Below are 21,909 nucleotides of genomic sequence, written 5' to 3'. Positions count from 1 at the left end.
TTTTACGTAGAGTTAAAAAGACATTACACATTCTTTCACTGATCCAATCAGAATCTTACAGATCTGACGGAGGCGTGCTTCTGATGGTGTTTGGTAATTTTCATTCGACAATGAACCAAAACATCCAAAGTATAAAACTACGCCACGTCAGCTCTAACAACAGTTCAACGCGTTCCAGAGCAAGTGACGGAGTGGCCTATCCTGATCTAAACTCTTTAACCGAAAGAACAACGACAAGCTGAAAAATCCAGTCACTATAACAACCAGCGGCAACAACAGCTCCTTTCAGAATAAAAGCTCCATCCACCGACCCAGGCTTGGGTCTGACCAGACACCAATAAAGTGTCGTGTGCTGGAAGTAACTCAAGAAGGGACGTCAGGGCCTCTCGACTTGGGCTACTGCCCCCGCGACCCAACTCCAGATAAGCGGATGAAAATGGACGGATGGATGGGTTGGATTTAAAATGACGACTTTAGTCCTCATTGGCAGTGAATGAGTTACTAAAATAATGTCTGACTGGTGGGGATAGGAGAGGATGCAAAATTGAACTATTGAACTAAAGCAACAAAAACATTGCTAGCTTTTAGTAACTGTTAATCACTATACGCACCTCTGTTCCTACTAAAGTTACTGAAAAGTACTCACTCCATGAAAGCCAGCCCACATAAAATGTGTTAAGACATTTCCATCTTGGGTAAATCACTTGAGTGATGTGGTGACACCAACGCCCCGAGGCCCACTTTAACAGCTAAAAATACGGCGCAATCTTTCACACTGATGGAACCTCAACAACAAAATCTATATGTTGTCGGATGTGACAAAAGAGTCTCCCGAACTCTCACCCTCATACATCTCAAATGAGAATTTATATTTGCATTTTAACAATCTGTTCTGCTGGAGACGTCGTGATTTTTCACTGGCGCACTTCCGCAGAGCCTCGAACAAATCACTCTGGAACAGGACTCAATTCATGTCTTGAGTTGCATGAGACAAAATGAGTGTTTCCACACAATTAGCATGCATGAGGAATTTATCTGCCCATGCCACTTAACACGTTTCATTTTAAATATGACCTAATAGTGTCCCAGTGGTGCAGGATGCAGGGTGTGATACATAATGTTGCAGCGATTAAAGCATGCAGGTGAACAAGCCGGTATTTAAAGATAAAAACAGAAGAAGCTCAAAAAGAAAAGAAAAAAATTTTGCCTTTATTATCATTTCACCACAGCGGCTTATTTTAGTGACAAGAAGCACAAATGCAGACAAACAAGATGTCAGAATTATGGGCTGGAGTTTCAAAACGCAATCAATACATGAATTCAAAAAGCACCTCTTGCAAAAGACTAACCTGATCATAAAAGTACTTGTATTTGTGCCTACACGCTCTGTGAGCAACAATAAAAGCTCTCAGTCAAACGCAGAACACAAAGACATTCAAATGACAGTATATCCATGTGCTGCCTGAGGGATCCATAAAAGAGAGCAATAAAGAGAAACCTGAAAGCCTGTTTCTGAAAAACTAAACAACCATCCAGATATTCTACAGTGGGAGTGGCCTAAGAACAGAGCATCCAGGGGTGGACTGGCCAATCTGGCATTCTGGCACTGTCCCGGTGGGTCGCTTAGCCAAGTGGGCTGCTTGCCCAACTTGGGCCGACACTACTCCACAGATGGTGATCCGCAGAACATTAGCTACATGGCAATCCGGAGCTAACAGAGTTTTTCCAGGCGTTTTTGGCAAGAAGAAACGCGGTAGAGCGATGACGTAGGAGTTGTTTTACCGCGTTAGCATGTAGCTAATGTCCCGCCAATCTCCGCCCATGGAGAATGAGCTGATATGGAAGGCCAGGGCTCCCGGTCGCAGCTGTCTGGCCCTGCTGATAATTTAACAGTCCCAGTCCATATTAGATCTCACATTCGGCCTAGAGACGAGTCCCCGGGCGGCAACACCCCCCACCCCCACCGCCCTCCCAATGGAGAGGGCCGACTGAGGGCCAACGATTCGTAAAAATGCCAGGGCCAAGTTTTGGTCCCAGTCCACTCCTGAGAGCATCCAAGCTGCCTGTCTGTCATTACTGTAGACGAAGCCCCGCCCCAACTAGCATCACCTACATCATCCATTAGAGTCATTACAAAGATGGATCACTGCCACTGTCCCTCAGCCAACAGGTGACCCATGTGACGCGGGTGTTAGCCGTGGCTTCTAACCGTCTGAAAGCATCGTGGCTCATGATTGGTGGAAACTTCCTGACGGTTTCACCCCTCTACATAAAACAAGCATTCTTTTAGTCAGATTTATTAGCTTAAATTAGACGTCAAAGCGACTAATTATTGTGATGAATGTTTTATTGCCGTAATAGTGAGAGGAATTAGAACAATGTTAAATCTGGGTTCACACACTCAATGCAGAGTTGTCAGAGAGAGTAATGGGTATAATTCATTTAATAGGAACAAAAATACCCTCAGATTGTAATAGTCAGGATGGAGTGTGTGTGAGAAGGAATAATGAACAAAATTGTGGATGTCGCTCATCTCCTTGGTTTTGTGAAGCTAAAAGACGAGAAGCTGGAGAGACTCTTGGCTAAGTTTGCTACGCCGAAGAAGTCTTTGAACAGAAATGAAGACAAAGCACTGCTATACCACAGCGCTAAATTCATAATGAATTATGAGAAAGCTTTGACATCAGTCATTAGAGTGAGAAGAAGAAATTAATGACTGCTTTTCTCTCATGAAGCAAGGTTGACTTTTAAATGTGTAGCTGTCACCTTCACCTCTTTGTGTTTCAGCATCTTGCATCTTTTATTTTTGTGACCCAAGCTAAACGCTAGAAAAGAGTGGCAGAATGCGTTTAAACTACAAAAAATGGAAGGTGAATGCGGTAACGCTTTAAAATCCAATGTTGCTTGTTTCTAACCTCTATAGCGGGATTAGTACCTTCATCAAAAATCTCTTTAGTCATGTTCTGTACCTGTTCTTCGGTGGAGAATGCAAGTACTGCAGGTGCTGAGTGTCAGGCTGTTAGCATTAGCAGTTACCCAGCATAAAAGTTAGGCCAGGCATCTTAACATATTCACTGCGAATGAAGACTAAAGTTGCCATTTGCATTTTTTTACTGTGTAGGCGTCGGACGAGCCCCCACACCGTGAGAACAAACATCTCAGCTCTAAAGCCGATCTTCATCTGCATACGTCACACATCACATGATCAGGAAGCAGAACATCCATGTGTTAGGAGATCGTTTTGGGCCGCTGCTGTAAAAAAGGTGAGGCGCGAACCGGAAAAGCTTCTGCCGATCAAAATTCAACAACGGATTATGAAAGAACGAATAACGCTCGAAACGCGCGGATTCTTCCTGATATAGGAGGTGAGTCTCCGCTTTGTTTTGGTTGTTTTGGCGTCAACATCATCCTAGCACGCAACGTTCTGTGACTCCTAAAAAACAGTAAAAACAGTGAGAAACACTGGCAGCGAAGGGCTTTACCCATCAGGAAACGGCTGGCAGCGACTGAGTTAACATTTTTGCATCGGTGAAATTTGAAGCCAAAATTCCATGTGGGAATGGAATTCTACTCTTTTAAAACAACTAAAGACCCAAAAATGGCAACGTATTGTTTATTTATTCAAATGGAAAAGGTGGGACTTGAAGCTTGTAATGGAACCATCCAGTAGGGGGCACTAGATTAGCTTCAACCTCAGAAATACCCCAAACTGTTTTTGTTGACTTAAGTGTGAAAACATTTATCAGCAGCTGAAGAAATAATTATTACATACCATATTTTTTTAAATATCATTTCTAGAAGTACAAATATCTGGACAGCTGATCGTGGACATCCACCATTATGTGGGGTGACGGTGGCACAGGAGTTAAGTGCTTGCCCCGTAATCGGAAGGTTGCAGGTTCAAGCCCCGCTCAGTTTGTCGCTGCCATTGTGTGCTTGGGCAAGACCCTTAACCCCCTTTGCCTGCTGGTGGTAGTCAGAGGGACTGGCGGCGCCAGTGTTCAGAAGCCTCGCCCTTGTCGTTGCGCCCCAGTGCAGCTGTGGCTACATCGTTGCTCATACCCACCAGGGCGTGAATGGGTGAATGACGTATTGTGTTGCAAAGCACCTTGGTGGGTTCCAGGACTCTAGGAGGCGCTAAATTCAATTCAATTCAAAAATGCTTTATTGATCCCAGAGGGAAATTGATTGCTGTAGTAGCTCAGAATAATAATAATAATAATCAAGTCATCAAAGAGTTGTTGTATATTACAACGGCTGTTGGCAGGAAGGATCTCCAGTAGCGGTCAGTGTTGCAGCCAAACTGAAGAAGCCTCTGACTGAAGACACTCTTCCGTTGTCGGACAGTCTTGTGAAGAGAATGCTCAGGGTTGTCCATCATTTTCTTGATTCTCTGGAGAATCCTTCTTTGCATCATCTCCTCCAGTGGTTCCACAGTCGTCCCCAGAACAGAACCAGCCTTTGTTATTAGGCTGTTGAGCCTTTTCAGGTCCCTGCTTCTGATGCTGCTACCCCAACAGACAATGGCTGAAGAGATTACACTCTCAACAACAGACTTGTAGAAGATCTGCAGCATCTTGCTACAGACATTGAAGGACCTAAGCGTCCTCAAGAAGTGCAGTCTGCTGTGTCCCTTCTTGTAAACGGCTTCGCTGTTCTTTCTCCAGTCCAGTCTGTTGTCCAGGTGAACTCCAAGGTATTTGTATTCCTCAACCACCTCCACTTCTTCTCCCATGATGGAAACAGTGTTTGACCCCACCCTGTTTCTTCTGAAGTCTAAAATAATCTCCTTTGTTTTGTTCACGTTCAAGGTCAGATGATTGTTTCCACACCATGCCACAAAGCGCTCCACCAGCTCTCTGTACTCAGCTTCCTGTCCATCTCTGATACACCCGACAACTGCAGAGTCATCTGAGTATTTCTGTAGATGACAGGTCTCTGATTTGTACTGGAAGTCTGAGGTGTACAGGGTAGAAATAAATGGTGAGAGTACAGTCCCCTGTGGTGCTCCATTACAAATGCTCGAATTACAAATTACAAATACAGGCCATTTACCATTTTTACCATTATAGAATGGAGTTGAGCAGACAGTTAGGATTAGACTGTGAGAGTGTAGCCACACCCTCGTCATCGCTCCCTCCTTATACAGGATTATACTGATGAAAAAGGGGGTTAAAGAAACCAGATGCTAGAGTTAATTCAGTTGTAATGGTTGTTAAAGCTTCTTGTTTAGCTAACCCCAACCCTCATAAAACTCTGATAACATTTCTAAATATTGTTTAACTGATCTCATCTAATCTATAAACTGGGTGACAAAAAAGGGAAGAACACTAACAGGAAAACAAACAAACTGGGCAAAGACACCTGATCTAGGTCTCTACATTATTTGCGTGAAAGAAGAAGAAGAAGAAGGCACACAAACAAAATGCTTAAATCTGCATTTTAAAGCTGGGGTGGACAGGTTCTTGATGGCATATGGTAAAGCCAGACAGCTTAGACCCTGTTTGGACCAGTAAATGGATGCAAGTCAGGTCATGAAGTCCAGCCACAAAGATTGTGCTGACGTGACCTCACAGATGATCCTAACTAGCGAGTATCCTGGAACAACTCTGCACACGCCCCTCCCACTGCACAAGCTTCACGTGTAATGTCTCTCTTTTATGCCAAGTGCTTTTAAGATGTGAGGAAACTTTTGTTTCTGAGATAACTGGGATCAGACAAATCGGATGAGGTGGTTGTTTCAGTTTAAAGTTGTATTAATGGTGCTTTTAGATAAATTACTTTTGCAAGTACGCTTATCTACATTGTGTGCTTGTGAAGAGGTACTTAAATTAGCCAAATGAATCATTTAATTGGAGCTGTAGATGTAATTAAATTCCTATTGCAAGCAGACACATTTATTCCGCTTTTCTTCAACACAACAGGCTTTCCATGCAGACTCTGTTTTTGCATTCAAGCTTCTAAATATATTGCTCATGCATATTGTGTGTTTTAGGATTTGACGTGTATAATGAAGAAGAAAAGGCCCAATGCAAATTTTGTTCATGTTAAATGAAATTCTCATTATGGTATTCATGCACAATAAAAGAGGGACTTTGATATTGATTAACTGAATTAAAGCAGAAGTAATAAATGCATTAAAGTGAGAATAAACAGAGGCGTCCGTTCAGAGAAGGACTTGCTGACAGTTTAACCAAACAAATGAACAGAAGTGAACTTAATTTTCCAGTCAGCCATCTTCAGGTTTCGTCTGACCAGCTTGGTGTTTGAAGATGATGTGAGTGGGAGAGACGTCACGCTGCATTTTTTAAAGAATAAAAGGGATTCAGGAAAGCAGATGACCGCACAGGGTCCGGTTGATCAGAAGAGACATCCAGTGGGAAAAGGTTCGGTGAGTTCAGAGACCAGGAATGTGCAGCTGTTGGGCACCAATCAAACGTTTGAAAAAAGAGCAACAACGATCGGATTCTAAAACAAACCTACTACAACTTTTTTACTTAGTTATAATAGTTCTGTGGTCGATACAAAACTTGCTTATGAAGTTCTTTTCACTAAACGCCTCTCGCATGAAGCTCCTTCTGCAGTTTTGCTCCTGGCAGTTTCAGTACCTTCCAGAATGAGCTGTTTCAGGGCTCTGTCACTTGTTGCTGGCCACGCCCACTCACCCTAGCTCACCTCCTATTGGCCACATGCATGTTATCAGAAGGTTTTCTGCAGCCACTGTCCAGAACTGTGCCTTCTCTGTTTCAGCAAAAAAATTAAACTTTGGGATTTAGAAGTTACTACTTCAAATCACCTAGCATAGCTGATGATCAAGAAGTCACATCTCAGCGCTGACGTTCAGCACAAAGCTTCCAGGTCCATTTAAAATAGCTGTGGGGACAACAGTTCTCAGACCTGGCCGCTTTTACGGGGATATCTACAATTATTCATTAACACGCCTGGACTTTTCACAGCTGAAGCAACAACGCTGTAACCGGATCTCTTCTGCGTTGAACGGGTTAATGCTGGAGGATCGCCGTGGCACTGAGGAGCTCAGAAAACTGGTAGGTGGGAGGGGCTGGGAGCAGAGCCGCTGCTCCTCTAGCAGCCAAACTGTGCAGAAACATTCAGACTCGTGACTGAAAAGTGTTGCCACAGTAACATGCAGCTACTTATAGGAATCTCCTAGTGAAACTAGAAAGTTTCAGCTAATTCCAAAACCAACAGTTTATTTTTTATTTCTGCTAAATGAAGGAACAAAAAGATTAAAACATCCAACTAATGCAGGTCTATTTACAAATAATGAAACACGAGAAATTAGACATTTTCATCTACATACAACTGTTTTACTCTCCTGCCAGTGAGCTTTTCTCCAAGTGGACTAATAAAGTAGAAGTTAGGATGTCTGTGTGTGTGTTCTGGAGTGTGTGTGTGTGATTTAGGTTACGTCTCTTCATCTGGTCTTGGCGTTATGGAGTCAAGCTTGTTTTCTCTCCCCCCCACACCCACCCCACCCCTCCTTTGCCTTGCAAGTTGTTCCCACCATCTGGCAGCAGGCTTTGAAAATGAGGCCAAGTCTCTCCCACCAGAATGGCATGAAAATATACCCGCACCAACCCAGCCATCCTCCCTCTCTCTCTCTCTCTCTCTCTCTCTCTCTCTCTCTCTCTCTCTCTCTCTCTCTCTCTCTCTCTCTCTCTCTCTCTCTCTCTCTCTCTCTCTCTCTCTCTCTCTCTCTCTCTCTCTCTCTCTCTCTCTCTCTCTCTCTCTCTCTCTCTCTCTCTCTCTCTCTCTCTCTCTCTCTCTCAAGTCAACCGCTGACTTTGAGCAAAGATAACAGGGTCGGTGGGTTGGATGGAAGGCAGACGATTCACCGGTTACAGAATGGTTGAAAAATACTGAGAGACGTTTTTCAGAGGCAGGTAAAAATTCACCAAGAGGAAGGAAAGTCTAAAATCTGTTTTCTTTTTCCGTGCAGAGAAAACCTCGGCAATCAGCAGAGCGCTGCAGAGAGAGACAGACGAAGAGAACAAGCTCAGAGCTCCTCTGACTGGTTGGTGTAGTTAACTTTCTGCTCCCGTCAGTGTGGAAGAACTCCATTGACTCCCTTCAGTCGGAGGCCAGGATCATTTGCATAACCTATTCTCCTCTCTCAGTTCCAGGAGCTCCAGCCTCTCCCTCGGTCTTTGTTTACTCTGTGCGACCGAGGCCATGTTGGATCGCTCCACTGCTGCACCGTGTCGATTCCCCTGTCCGTGGCCGGGCTTTAATTGCTTTGATTGTATGCTGGGTCAGGCTGTGTGTGATGCACACGCTTTAGAAAGCCTCATCGTGACAATGACCTTTAAATTGTTCTCTCCCTCTACGACACACAGGCGTCACAGTTCAACTTTTTACTTATTTTATTTTCAAATAACTTGCATTTTTTAATCCATGAAACAGATTTTGCAGAACAAGATTATCAAAGGCTTGATTAGATCACAAAAGTACCTTCATTTCATTTGGGCTTTGGAGGTGATACATGAAGCACAGCATCAGTGATTGAGAGATTATTAGGACAAATACAGTGAAGTGATTGGAGATTTCTCCCATGCTGCCAAGGGACGATTTGGCAGCTTTCACATTTATTCTTGCTGTAATCCCAAATGTGACACAAATTAATAATGATGCCTGTAAAAAAACAGTTTTAAAGGACAGTGTAAACTTGGACTGCGTTCTGTTGGGTCGCTCCAGCTGGAGCAAATCAGCCAATCTAGCAATAAAAAGACAAACAAGAAAAGATGGTTCAGTGGTGAAGTTTCACTGTGCTTCTGTTCCTTGTCTTGTGAATCACTGTGCATCATTAACGATGAAGGAATCCATGGGAAATGAAGGGGCTCTCCAAATTATTTAACGAGAAAAAAAAACCAGCAGAGAATAAAAATTTGAAACCTCTTCCCAAAAAGCGCTCAGCCATTCTAAATAATAAAATTTAAATGATAAAGTGTATTTTTCAAAAATCCCTCAAACCCCTTTCAAGCTCGTGGCTTTTAAAAACCTCTGCCTCATAAAAAAACAAATGCTATTTTTCCTGGTTGAGATATTCCTCACACTGAAGGGAACGTATTACCCAAAACTCACCTTGTTGCCTCCACGTGGGTCTCGACTAGGGATGGGTACCTTTGACGTTTGAACAGATTTGGTACTAATTGCCGGTAACTAGGAATCGATACCGGTACTTAACGGTACCAATTTTAGATACTTTTGAGTGTTTAATATTTTAATTCTCTTTTATAATTAAATATATATTTTTCTCATTATATAACCATATTTGATAAATATGATAAATAACATTCAACTGTTTGTATTTTAACATTGTCCTTGTAGTTTTATAAGCTGATAACTAAACTGAAGCAAACATCTTTACTGAGAACTAAATTTACTGTGTATCTTCATTCCTTTTGCCGTCCTTTTTCTTTGATTTTTCCTACTGGGAAGTTAGAATTTCCGAGGAGAAAGTGAACGCACCATTAGCTGATAACAATGGTGGCAATGGAAGCTAACATATCAAGCTAACGTTATCTTAAACAGTTTATTTGGCTGCTGGAGCAGATTAAAACGATGATGCCTCACACTTAGATCGTTGTCGCTGGTTTCATCTTCACCCAATCACCCGTCGCATTTAGTAAAGTGAAGCCAAACTTTAGAGCGCATTCATGTTCTTCCAGTCAGAAATTCTGAGTTCCGAGGAGAAAGCGAACGCACCATTAGCAGAACGGAAGCTAACATATCAAGCTAACGTTATCTTAAACATTTTATTTACCTACCGGAGCAGATTAAGATGAGGATGTCTCACTTAGATCGCTGTTGCTGGTTTCATCATCACCCAGTTACCCATCACATTTAGTGAAGTGGACCCAAGCTTTAGCGTGCGTTCTTTCTACCATGCTGCTCTGTTTACAACTCGCTCGCAGCGACCGACGACATAACGCTCTTGCGCATGCGCAGCTGTCTAGGCAAGTTCTCGCTATGAAGGACGGGTACCGAAACGAGGCACCGTTTCAAATGATGTGAATCGGTGCTCAGTCGGTACTATGGAATTTTGTTGGTACCTTAAAAAGTACCGAATTCGGTACCCATCGCTAGTCTTGACTTCATCTGTAAACTCTAGAAACTTGACTAAAGTTGATTATCTGTTTTCTGTTAGTGTTTGCTTTTATGAATTTTGTGTCTAAAACAAGTCATTTCAAAGAGTTCTCATTTGTGACATTTGTGACACAGCAAAATTAATATACCCCCCCCCCCCCCCCCAACTTACCTGGAGGACCATTGGCTCTATTGCAAGCCCCTGCCACATATCAGAGCTTCTCAGCTTATAGTAGCCAATCAGGGGATGGGTGAATGTGGCCAGCAAGCGATGTCTTGCTAGGCCAGACACCTTGCCTACAAGGTCAATGTCCTTCTTTGGTCAAAGAAAACGGTTAAATGGAACAGACTTACATAATGTGAGCGCGGCTTCTGCGGCAGTCCTGTCACATGAGGTAACATTATATTTTATATGTACAAGTTTCAAAATAAATATAAATTGTGTACAAATTGGTTAATTAAATATGTAAGCAAGTTACTACCTGCTAGCCCCCGAAGCTGCAAATACTAAGCAACTAGCCAACTGTAGATAAATGCTTTGACTATAAAAAAAGATTTCAGATATCAGCCCGGTAGCTACAATTACCTGACTTACATTTAAACTTGAAATTTGCCCTGAAGTAGCTGCCGGCTTCTGACCCGCCATCCTTCAGGAAATATTGCGCTGTATTCTGGGAAATGTTTTGACCAAGGCCAGGCTAGAAGGCACCTCCCGTGTATCCTTGCTCAGCTAGCTAAATGGCTAACAAATGGAGAACAGAAGCCTGAGTAGAACATGAACATTGGAACACGCCTTGGCAGTTCCTGACAACGTATCTCTTAGGCAACCGGGGCAGGACCAAGACATCAAGGCAAGGCTCCTTGGCATTGAGAAACTCCCCTGAAATGGGTCATTTTGGAAGGTCTTGAAAATTCCAACAATAAATTTGCTGGAACTGCTTCACGTGAGAGGGATTCAGTTTTTTTATAGACACTAGGAATATTATGACTTATAAAAACAGTCATCTTATGTCCTCTTTAAGTGTGGAATTCCCTTTGTTTTTAGGTCACCTTTCTTTCTGGAGTGGAAACTTAGACTCCATTCTGAAAAATCAGGTCATGTCCACATAGAACATTTTGCTGCCTTTATTTCAAAATGACCTTTTTATTCATTGTTTCTAAAAACATCAGCATCATCATAAACAGATGTAAATCAGTGCTTGAGGTTGCGGGTCAGGTTCCAGGTGAGTCTGTGACATTAAAACAAATACTGCTCCATTTAATCTAAATATCTCACAAGTCACGTTAATGCAAGCATCCAGCAATCACATTACTGTTCCAAAACAGCACGGTATTATTTGTACCTGCTGTGCCCATTTATAGTTTGTCCTACATCCAGCTGCATTTCCCTCACTGGCACTTAAACATAGACTTATTTCATATTGATTTTTCTTTTAATATCAGATGTAATGACAAGCATGAGAATGCAGGTGATAACATGAGTCACAACAGCATGCCGACAACAGGTAGGATGTAATTGCTGTGTAAATGGATGGGCCACTGGTCCTATCAAGCTCTATAACGGAGAGGCAAAAACAGAGGATTCACACTGTGGGAACTGGGAAACAAATGTGATTCTTTTCACAAAGGACAGGACGATAAAAACATGCGTAAATAAATGTTGGAGGAGCTAGCACGTATCTATTTACAGCTGGAGAGGAGTTGGTTTATTTTAGAGCCAGATAAACTAGATAGAGACATGAATAATGGATGAGGCGGGGATGGAAGAACGGAGAAATGGCGGATGAAACAAGAGATTAATGCATTCTCACCCCACGTCAAATTTAAGTAAAAGGATAGTTGACACTTTTCAAATTCAGCAGGAAAATAAAATCAAAAGTACTTTTAATTTACCAGAGATGCAGGGGCGCCTCCAGAAAATGTTGATGGGGTGGCCAGATGGGGCCAGAGACATTTCAATTCAATTCAAAGCTACTTTAATGATCCCAGAGAGAAATTAGAGTTTCAGTACACACAATTCTGAGATCAGACATACATGGGCAAGACACGTGACAAGAATTGGTGACTGTGGTCATTCGCAACCCGAGTCGTGCTACCTTAATAGAGATCAGAGGGTTACATGAGGATTGGGTCAGGTGGAGGAAAAAAGGTACTTCAGAGTTACCCTCCACCAGGAGGGCAGCTTTGTTATGCAAAAAACACCTCAGACAGAAATGCAACAGACTTCAGACATTACACAACATAAGTGTCCACCATCGACATATAAATATTAGACAATGGGTTTCCATAGACTGCAATAACACGTTTTTGAGGAGAAATGGGAGGTGGCCACCACCGCCATTTTGACCGTGTCACAGGTTCCGTCAAGCCCAGACAATTCCAAGAAAAGGGAAGAGAGGTGGAGCTGAGGGTGGGGCTGTAAGGCTGGGATCAACTGACGACACCAGGGTCGAACTAGCTACAAGCTAACCTGAAGCTAACCCAAAGCTAACGCGAAGGTGGGAGCTAAGCTAATGGAGGTAGCAACCTAGCTACAACCGGAGTTAACTGTGCACAACACCAGAGCTTCTGAGTCAGCGATACGCCGGGCTGACCGCTGGGTAAAACCGGATGGAACACAGAGGTCTCCGAGAGCTCCACAAGCCGACAGCCGCACAGAAGACAAGCGCCGCTGCGATCTGAGATGTGCAGAGCTGCCGCTGGGGAGAACCGGGTGGAAAGGTTTCCATCCCAGAGCTCCACAAGCCGGCATTCTGCGCAGCAGTCAGAAGCCGCGATCAGACAGAGATGTGCCGAGCTGCTGGGAGGGGAGAACGGGTGGAAAACATCGGTCTCCCGAGAGCTCCACAAGCCGATAGTGGGAAACCAGCTCCACCAACATGTTATATTTCAACCCATTTTCTAAAGTGCAGCATTATGTTAAATGCACTGGGTTTTACCCTATTACATTTAAATTTCATGGTTAAACAGTACATGTTAAAATCTAAGCTCAGCTCGGCAGTGACCTAAAATACATAAATATAATTTTACTTACCGAAATAAATGAAGTGGAGACTCCTTGGACGCTCTATTAGTGCAATTAATGCCACAGCAAGTCATTTTGTCCAACAATTGCACAAATAATATCCAAACAAGAATACACAAACACAGAGACTCAAAATCCCGGAGCAGTTTCCAGGCCAGACCGAGGCTCTACTGAGGCCTTTCCACGGAGCTAGCTCTGTGGTCACGTGGGTCTGATGCTCATTAATTATACAGAATTTTAGGCTTTTAATACACTTAAACAGAAGAGTGAGGAAAAAATTCACCCCCTCAGAGTTGTCATGAGTGTAAACTAGATCATTTAAACCTAAAACATGTTTTGGTACCAGGCTGTAAACATGTGTATTTCTGCTGTGAAATTGGTATTTTTAACATGGGAGTCAATGAGGATTTGCTCGCTTCTGACACCAGCCCCTAGTGGATGAGGGTGGAACTGCAAATTTTTGGTACTTCCGGGCTGAGACCAATTTCTGAGCCGCATTGTGGGGGCTTGGTGTTTACTAGGTGGGGTGGTAGGGTTTGGGACTCTCCTAACATTAGTGCATACAGCTGCGATAAGCAGCACATGTCACCTCAGTCTGGAAAGGGGTGGGGGGTCGCTGGGTTTACAGAGCACAGTGACTCCTAGAATGATTCAGTGGCCTTCGCAGCTCACAGTCCCGCCCAGGCCGGGATAGGGAGACAGAGTTGTCATGGCAACGGCAGCATTCCACATTTCTTCTGAGGAGGGTATTCATTTCAGCCTCACAGGCTCAAGGGCACCAGATTCAGATAAGAACTTGTTTTGGGGCCAGACAGAGATAATTTCTTCTCCGTCTTGAAGTTCCGTTGGTCCTCAACCTCTCAAAACCCAATGATGGCGTAACTAATCTATCCCAATCCGTGCTGATTCGTCCACTCGCTCCTTGATCGCATCCATCTTTTTTGCCAACACATGAATCTCAGCCAAAGTTCCAAGCTTACGACTCATCTCGACAATTATATGAGTCTGTGCATTCACAGCGTGGTGCAATCCATCTCTGAGCTCCGGGAAAGAGTCAATATTCCTCGACAGCTCTTTAATTTTGCGGTAAGTCAGGTAACCTCCAAGCCACAGAGCAGGAAACCTGACACCAACACCACCAATGTCCAGACGTCTTCATCGGTATTTTTGGGTTGGCAAACCAAATTGGTCCTTGTGGTAACTCAGGCAGAGTTTAACTATGGTGATGTACTGCATTGCTCCTTTATTACTTTTATTGAAAAAACAAAAACAAAAAAAAAAAACAGTCTGTATCCAAAACATTTAACTTTATTAAACGCAAACATTTCAGAAAAATACATTTCATTTATTTAAATTTTTATTCCAAATTTAATTAAAAAAATATATAAATAACTCACCAGTGTTGGTGTGTTGATGTGTCCACAGAAAAGAAAAAAAATACTTTGGAGATAAAAACGTTTTAAAATGGTGAGCAGCAGAAGCATATGTATTTTGTTTTTTATTCCGATTATTTCTTTACTCATTCATTGTAATATTTTATTTTGTTTTACAATTATGTCTTGAACAAACAAGATCAATATATGGTTTGACTGAACAGCAATATGATGTATTAACACTGGCTTTTCCTGGGTGTGTCACAATTTTCTAAGGGTGGCAATGGCCACCCCTGGCCACCCCTTGGGGGCACCCTTGCAGAGATGAACCAAAGTTACCACAAAAATTAATATAAGGAACCAAACAAACCTGTTGATTTGATTTTACGTGTGTTTTTATTAATACGTCAGGTCGGTTAGCTGTTTCTAACGGACACAGAATTCTATCCCTAGATGACTTGCTGGTATTATAAAGCATCAGTCCTTAAGCAACATGTGTTTCAGGATTAAGATCTATATCTGCGTAAAGCTTAAGGATTCAGACCATTAGTCCTGGAGCTCATGCGCTCTGACACACATCTGTGTGGTTGTGGGTATAACACCAATCAAGGTTTAGCCTTTCTTATGTGGGGATCAAACTTACATCCTGCTGTTTGTGAGATTTGTACACAACAGACCTGCTGATGAGGAGGGTCAACGCTTTTCCAAATGCTGCTCCAGAGGAAGAAAACACAGTACAATACCAGAAACCCGGAGATGTGTTTGTTCTTTTCTTAACATCCTCCTGAAATCTGAAGCCTTCTCCAGAGGAAATTGGCTTCTTGAATTATATTTTATTCTGTTCAGTTTAGACCTTTTTTTATGTAAGGAGACTAGATTTAGGTTGTACCGACAAACCCAGGCCTCTATCCGGTCCGAGTTCTCTACTGCGCCCCCTAGGGTAATCTTCCAGTACTATTTTGTGATTACATATATTTCATTCAAAAAATAAATAAAAACGATAAAAAAAACATCGGAGGATACCTATATGTCACTTCCTACTCCATTTATCTGCGGGCAGCAGAGGACGTTGTCGCCCTCTGCTGCCCGCTCTCCCCTCTCCGACGATGCAGTCCCATGTGCGGTCCAACGTGTAAACTCCATCGTCCCTGTTCATGGTCCCACATCCACGTCTCCTTATCTCGATTGCTTCTTTTATCCATCTTTTGTATTTTTGTTGTTCGGTGTTTACGATCCTTGTCCCAGTCCATTATATGGTTTTCTCTTGTGCAGTGATCTGTTACGTCTGACTTCTTTATTGTGCTTTCTGCTTCTTCTTTTGCTGCTCTTGTGTGTCTTTGACTTGTTTCTTTCTCGCACTCCTTTCTTTGTTCTATTGTTCGTGTGTTGAGTTGGCGTCCGGTTTCTCCTACGTATGTTTTATTGCAGAGTTTGCATGGGATTTCGTAAACGACTCCACATTTAAGTCCAGCTGGTATCTTGTCTTTTGGGTGCACTAGTCTGTTTCTAACTGTTGTGTATGGTTTTGTTGGTGTGTTTATGTTGTGTTTTTTCATTGTTGATGTTATTTTTTCCGTTATGCCTCTGATGTATGGTAGGGTTATCACTGGTTTTGGTTCTTGTCTTTCTGAGTTTCTGGTTCTTTGCTTTGGTTGTTCTTTTTCTTTCTGTTGTTGTTTGTTGTTTTCCTTTGTTTATTGCCCATGTCGGGTATCCACAGGTCTTTAAAGCATGTTGTATGTGTTTGTCCTCTTGTTTATGGTCTCTTTCTTCTGTTATCATGTTTGCTCGGTGATATAATGTTCTGATTACTGACATTTTGTGTATGGTGGGGTGTTCTGATGTCCATAATAGATATTGGTCTGTGTGTTTTGGTTTCTTGTATGTGTTTATGTTTAGGGTCCCGTCGGTCTGCCTGCTTATTTTCATATCCATAAAAGCTATACTGCCTTCTCTTTCTAACTCCCATGTGAACCTTATGTTGCCTGTGTTGTCAATGTTATTCAAGTGTTGTGTTAGTGTTTCTGTTTGTCCTTTTGGTATGATTTCCAGTATGTCGTCTACGTAGCGTTTCCATAGTTTTATTTTGCAGTTTGGGGGGGCGGTGGCTATGGCTTTTTGTTCCAGGTCTTCCATGAAAAACTCGCACAGGGTGGCTGATAACGGGTTACCCATGGAGAAGCCTTCCAGTTGTTTGTATATTGTGTTGTCATATGTGAAGTAAGTGGAGTTAGCAACCAGTCCTATCAGTTGTGCTATGTAATCTACTTTGAGGTTTGTTCTTTTGTGTAAAGTCTTGTCCTGTCTGATTCTGTTAACTACTATGTCTATGGTTTTTTGGGTTGGTGTTTTAGTGAACAGGGATGCAAAGTCATGTGAGATGAGTATGTCGTTATCTTCTATTGGATGTGGGACCATGAACAGAGAGGATGGAGTCTACTCATTGGATCACGCATGGGATTGCATCATCGGAGAGGGGAGAGCGGGCAGCAGAGGGCGACAGCGTCCTCTGCTGCCCGCGGATAAACGGAGAAGGAAGTGACGCCACCATCAGCGTCAGCTCTGAGGATGTTTTGCAGTCGGCAAACGAAACATCAGCAAGGCAAATAGAACCCTTTCCTGTGTTTTAAAAAGAACTAAAAATGGAATTGAGACTTAAAACACTTGCTTTGGCCCGTTTTCTACACGTGATAAGTGACTTTGATTCTTTTATTTCCCTGTTAAGGTTATTCCATATTCTTACACCATATACAGAAATACTACAGCCCTAAATCTAGGTATTTTAAAAGTATGAGTTTCTTTCAACATGTAACCAGTCACTCTCTTTAGTCGGTAACATACTTGTGTTTGCTCTGTACGTTGTTTGTAATATTTTCCAATCTAGCAAGTCATGAAATTTCAGTATTTTATATTTAATAAATAACAGGTTAGTGGGATCTCTCAAATTACTTATTAATGATCCTCAGTGCTCTTTCTTGCACACACACAGCGCACCAACGCGAGGTTAAAAAGTAAAAGTATAATCCAGGCTGGGCTGCACAGTGGTGCAGTGGTTAGAGCTGTTGCCTTGCAGCGTGAAGGTCCTGGGTTCGCTTCCCGGCCTGGGATCTTTCTGCATGGAGTTTGCATGTTCTCCCTGTGCATGTGTGGGTTCTCTCCGGGTTCTCCGGCTTCCTCCCACAGTCCAAAAACATGACTGTTAGGTTGATTGGTCTGTCTAAATTGTCCTTAGGTGTGTGTGTGTGTGTGTGTGTGTGTGTTGCCCTGCGATGGACTGGCTCTCTGTCCAGGGTGTACCCCGCCTGATTGCCCGTTGACTGCTGTAGATAGGCACCAGCCCCCCCGCAACCTTACGTGGACAAAGCGGGTTCAGAAGATGGATGGATGGATAATCCCGGCCTGGAGAGCTGAGAGAAAAACATTTAAGTTTCATCTATTTCTTATTTTTGTTTGTGAACATTTAGTGAATTACACTAAAAATATTTAAGGAATTTACTTCACTTACAGGTTCAATAAACCCTTGCTGCACAGCCCCCCCCCCCCCCCCCCCCAATCCCCCCATTATTTCTGGGGCTACACTTGAAGCCGTCAACTCCTGCATGGGTTAAAGAAAGGATATCTGCAGGGCAACTTTGTCAACATCATAATCGTCTTTGATTGGTGTTTTGTTGCAGTTGAGAGCACAGCAGATGCTGCCTCATTACCCAAACAATCTTGTCTTAATTCACACATGCGAGCAAACACGCATGCAGGCATGTGCACAGGAAGAGGGTGTGGGAGAGGAACCGCTGCTGGTTTATGTCACTTTAGACTCCTAAATGACAAATTAGATTTTTGTTTTCTCTGCATGTGAAACAAAAAGAACCATCATCTGCTGTATTGATTTGAATAAAATTAAAACGTATTTGCAGCTTTTGATGATAGTCAGCAGATGTGAGCATTTGGAGAGCATGTCAGCTGTGGTTCAGACGAACACAAACACCCTTCCTCCACCAGGAGATGGCACACCCAGAAGTTCATGGATTAGTGTAGATTTAAGAAGATTCCACTGCTTGTTAAGCTCTAAGCTAAGTGTGTGTGTGTGTGTGTGTGTGTGTGTGTGTGTGTGTGTGTGTGTGTGTGTGTGTTCTGTCAGGCACATTCCATCTTTCAGATCCAAAAATAAAAACATATCCCATTAATCTGAAGTGCAAAGGAGGGGTTCTCCATTCCATCATTGTTCCACAGCTTCCTAATCCGACTCTAGAGCAAGATTTAATTTACTCATAACTTTAAAATCAAAGCGGACTTCAAAAAGTCACTTTTTGTTGGGGGGTGGGGGTGGGGGGGGCGTTTTGGGTCTAACATCTCTGCTGAGTCCCAGTAAGATGGTGGCTTGCAAGTTTTAGCTTCCATCATTATAATGATTTGTGTGTGATACAATATGTGTGTGTGTGTGTGTGTGTGTGTGTGTGTGTGTTTCTTCAGTGAATGATCAGCTTATGCATAATCTGCTGATTTACATAGCAGATATCTTGTGATCCTTCCCAGAGATAAACGGACATTTAAAAAAGCCATTTTTTAACAAGATTCCAGATGTGAAAGTGTCCAGAAGAGCCACTGATTTATTTCACCGGTGTCTTGCCAGGACAACGTACCAAAATTAAAATAAATAATAAATATAATAACAGGAAAATTCATTCTTCCTGTCAAAACAAAATCCATTTACAGTAAACATGACACTTTGTGTGGAGCGATATGCTTCAGGAGTCCTCACACAGTCGAACTGCATCAGTGTTTTCCTGACTAAATGCAGGCTATGCGGGACTTTAAAAATAGATCAATAATGCATGTGGTAAAGATTACTGTACTGCAAACTGGAAAAGCCAATTAAATTCTACTTAATGTAATGTCTTTCCACACAAGCCTTTTGCTTTGGGAATCTTTTTTTAGGTGTTCACTGGTCTTCTGAATCTATTTCTTTCCCTGCAGCCTCTAAATTTTGTTTTGATGTGGTAGGGGGTCGTGAAGGAGGAAACCCAAAGCAATCAAGAGTATGTTAGGACAGGTAAAAGTAATATTTATGTATACAGGGAAAGATCTTTGGTAAAAAAGTAATCTAATGATATATATATATATATATATATATATATATATATATATATATATATATATATAGATAGATAGATAGATAGATAGATAGATAGATAGATAGATAGATAGATATAGATATAGATAGATATATAGATATAGATATAGATATAGATATAGATGGTGAAATGTTTGAAACAATATCTGATCATATTTAGGGGTAGCTTTAATTACAAAGACTTTGGGACTAAAACCTTTAAGTGATGCATCCACAACCTTAACTCTGTTCCAACAAGTTGGACAGAATTGTTCAAGAGACACAAATCTGGACAATTACCCAAAACATTTACCAGATTTGTATTACTTATCTTAAAGGTGCAATTTGTAAGACTGTTGCCCTGTGGTAAAATCTGGTGACTGCAGTCCATTGTTTATGCAATAACACATGTATGTAATTTTCACTTTAGAAGTGGGGGGGACACCGGGGTGGGGGGTGGGGGGGGGTGGGGGTATCTTTACAGTATGTTCTAATGGGAAACAGGCGTCAACACAAACAGTTGTTTTCTGCTTGGTCCTAGAGCTCAACCAGTGTTATTTTAATATAGCGTGATATAGTTTTGGGATGGTAAAAAGTGCAGGGGTCAACACTTGACTTTGGAAAAAGTGGGGGTGGGCACGACCCCCCCCCCCCCCCCCCAATTACGTCCATGCAACAATATTACTCTCTCATTCCTTTGAGAATGAAGTAAGATTGACATCTAGTGGTCAAATTTGGTTATTGCAGCACCTTTTCCAAACTTTACTTTCATTCATGGCTGTTGCCGGTTACGGATCAGCACCAGAAGATTCCAGATGACGAGCAAAGACGAGTCATATTCAGTAAGTTGATAAGTAAATGTGTTACAGTAGGGAGCATGTACTACACAGAACAAAGGGTTGTTTTTTACCTTTTTTTGCTAACGTTTCGGCTAATTACTGTAACCATCTTCAGAGCTGTGCCGATGTTGGTGGCGTCACTTCCTTCTCCGTTAATCAGCAAGCAGCAGATATCGGACCCGGATACGCGTCATGGGCAATAAACAAAGGAAACAAAAAATAGAAAGAAAAGAAGAATTAAAACAAAGAAAAAGAAACCAAAACCAGCGATACCTCTTCCATACGTCAAAGGCATAACATAAAAAGAATGGCAACAATAAAAAAACACACCAACGACATACATAACAGTCAGAAAAAGACTAGTACACCTAAAGGACAAGATATCCGCAGAACATAAAAGTGGAGTCATTTATGTAATCCCATGCTAATTCTGCAGTAAAACACATGTAGGAGAAACTGGACGCCAACTCCACACAAGAACAATAGAAAAGTGTGAGAAGGCAACAAACCGAAGACACAAGATACAATAAAGTAATCAGCCGTAACAAACCACTGCACAAGAGAAAATCATATAATGGACCGAGACAGAACACGGATCATAAACACAGAACAGAAATGTAAAAGATGGGTTAAAAAAGCCATAGAAATAATAAGACATGGACACAGAACCATGAACAGAGAAGATGGAGTCTACACGTTAGGTCATGCATGGGACTGTCATGGATGAGGAGGGCGCGGACAGCAGGGGGCGACATTGTCCTCTGCTGCCCGCTGATCAACGGAGAAGGAAGTGGCGGTGCCAACGTCGTGACAGCTCTGAATACGGTTATAGTAATTATAGTTATTAGGTAAAGAACAACCCCTTTTTTTCTGTTGTAAAAGAACCAGGCAAGGCAGGTTAACAAAAATACACAGAATGAACGTACAGAAGCTACCCCGTTACAGTAATACAGCCTCCAGTATTAGAGGAAGTCTGGTTGTTTGCCATCGCGCTATTACAGCTCTGAACCACTCATTAAAGGAGGTGAAACGCCATGTTTCACTCAATATTAACTACGTTTCCCTGTAATACCAAATCAAATATTTGCTTTTTTATTGATCGTTAGCATTGTTAGCTCAACGTTAGCCTCTAGCTTGCTTCACCCGATGTTAAACTAAAACAAAAAGGTGCCGTGGCTTCTCAGAGGTACAAGAAATAACTTCTGGGTCGCTTCTGTTTACAATATTTGGTTCTTTAAACAATAGTGGTGCTTTTGGCTGCTGGTGTTGAATTACAAAGGCCTGCACTGCAGAGTTAGCTGGGCACAGACTCTGCATTCTCACACTCATTGATTGTAAACAGTAACTACGTCCCTCTTTATTATTATTATTATTTTTTTTTTTGCCAGCTTAGAATTAAACCTGTTTCAGCGTAACCTTCCTTCCAACATGATTGAGACATTAGACTGTTCAGTGATT

The sequence above is a fragment of the Nothobranchius furzeri genome, chromosome 6, assembly GCF_043380555.1.
Source record: "Nothobranchius furzeri strain GRZ-AD chromosome 6, NfurGRZ-RIMD1, whole genome shotgun sequence".
In the NCBI taxonomy this organism is placed as follows: Eukaryota; Metazoa; Chordata; class Actinopteri; order Cyprinodontiformes; family Nothobranchiidae; genus Nothobranchius; species Nothobranchius furzeri.
This window is presented reverse-complemented; position numbering follows the sequence as displayed.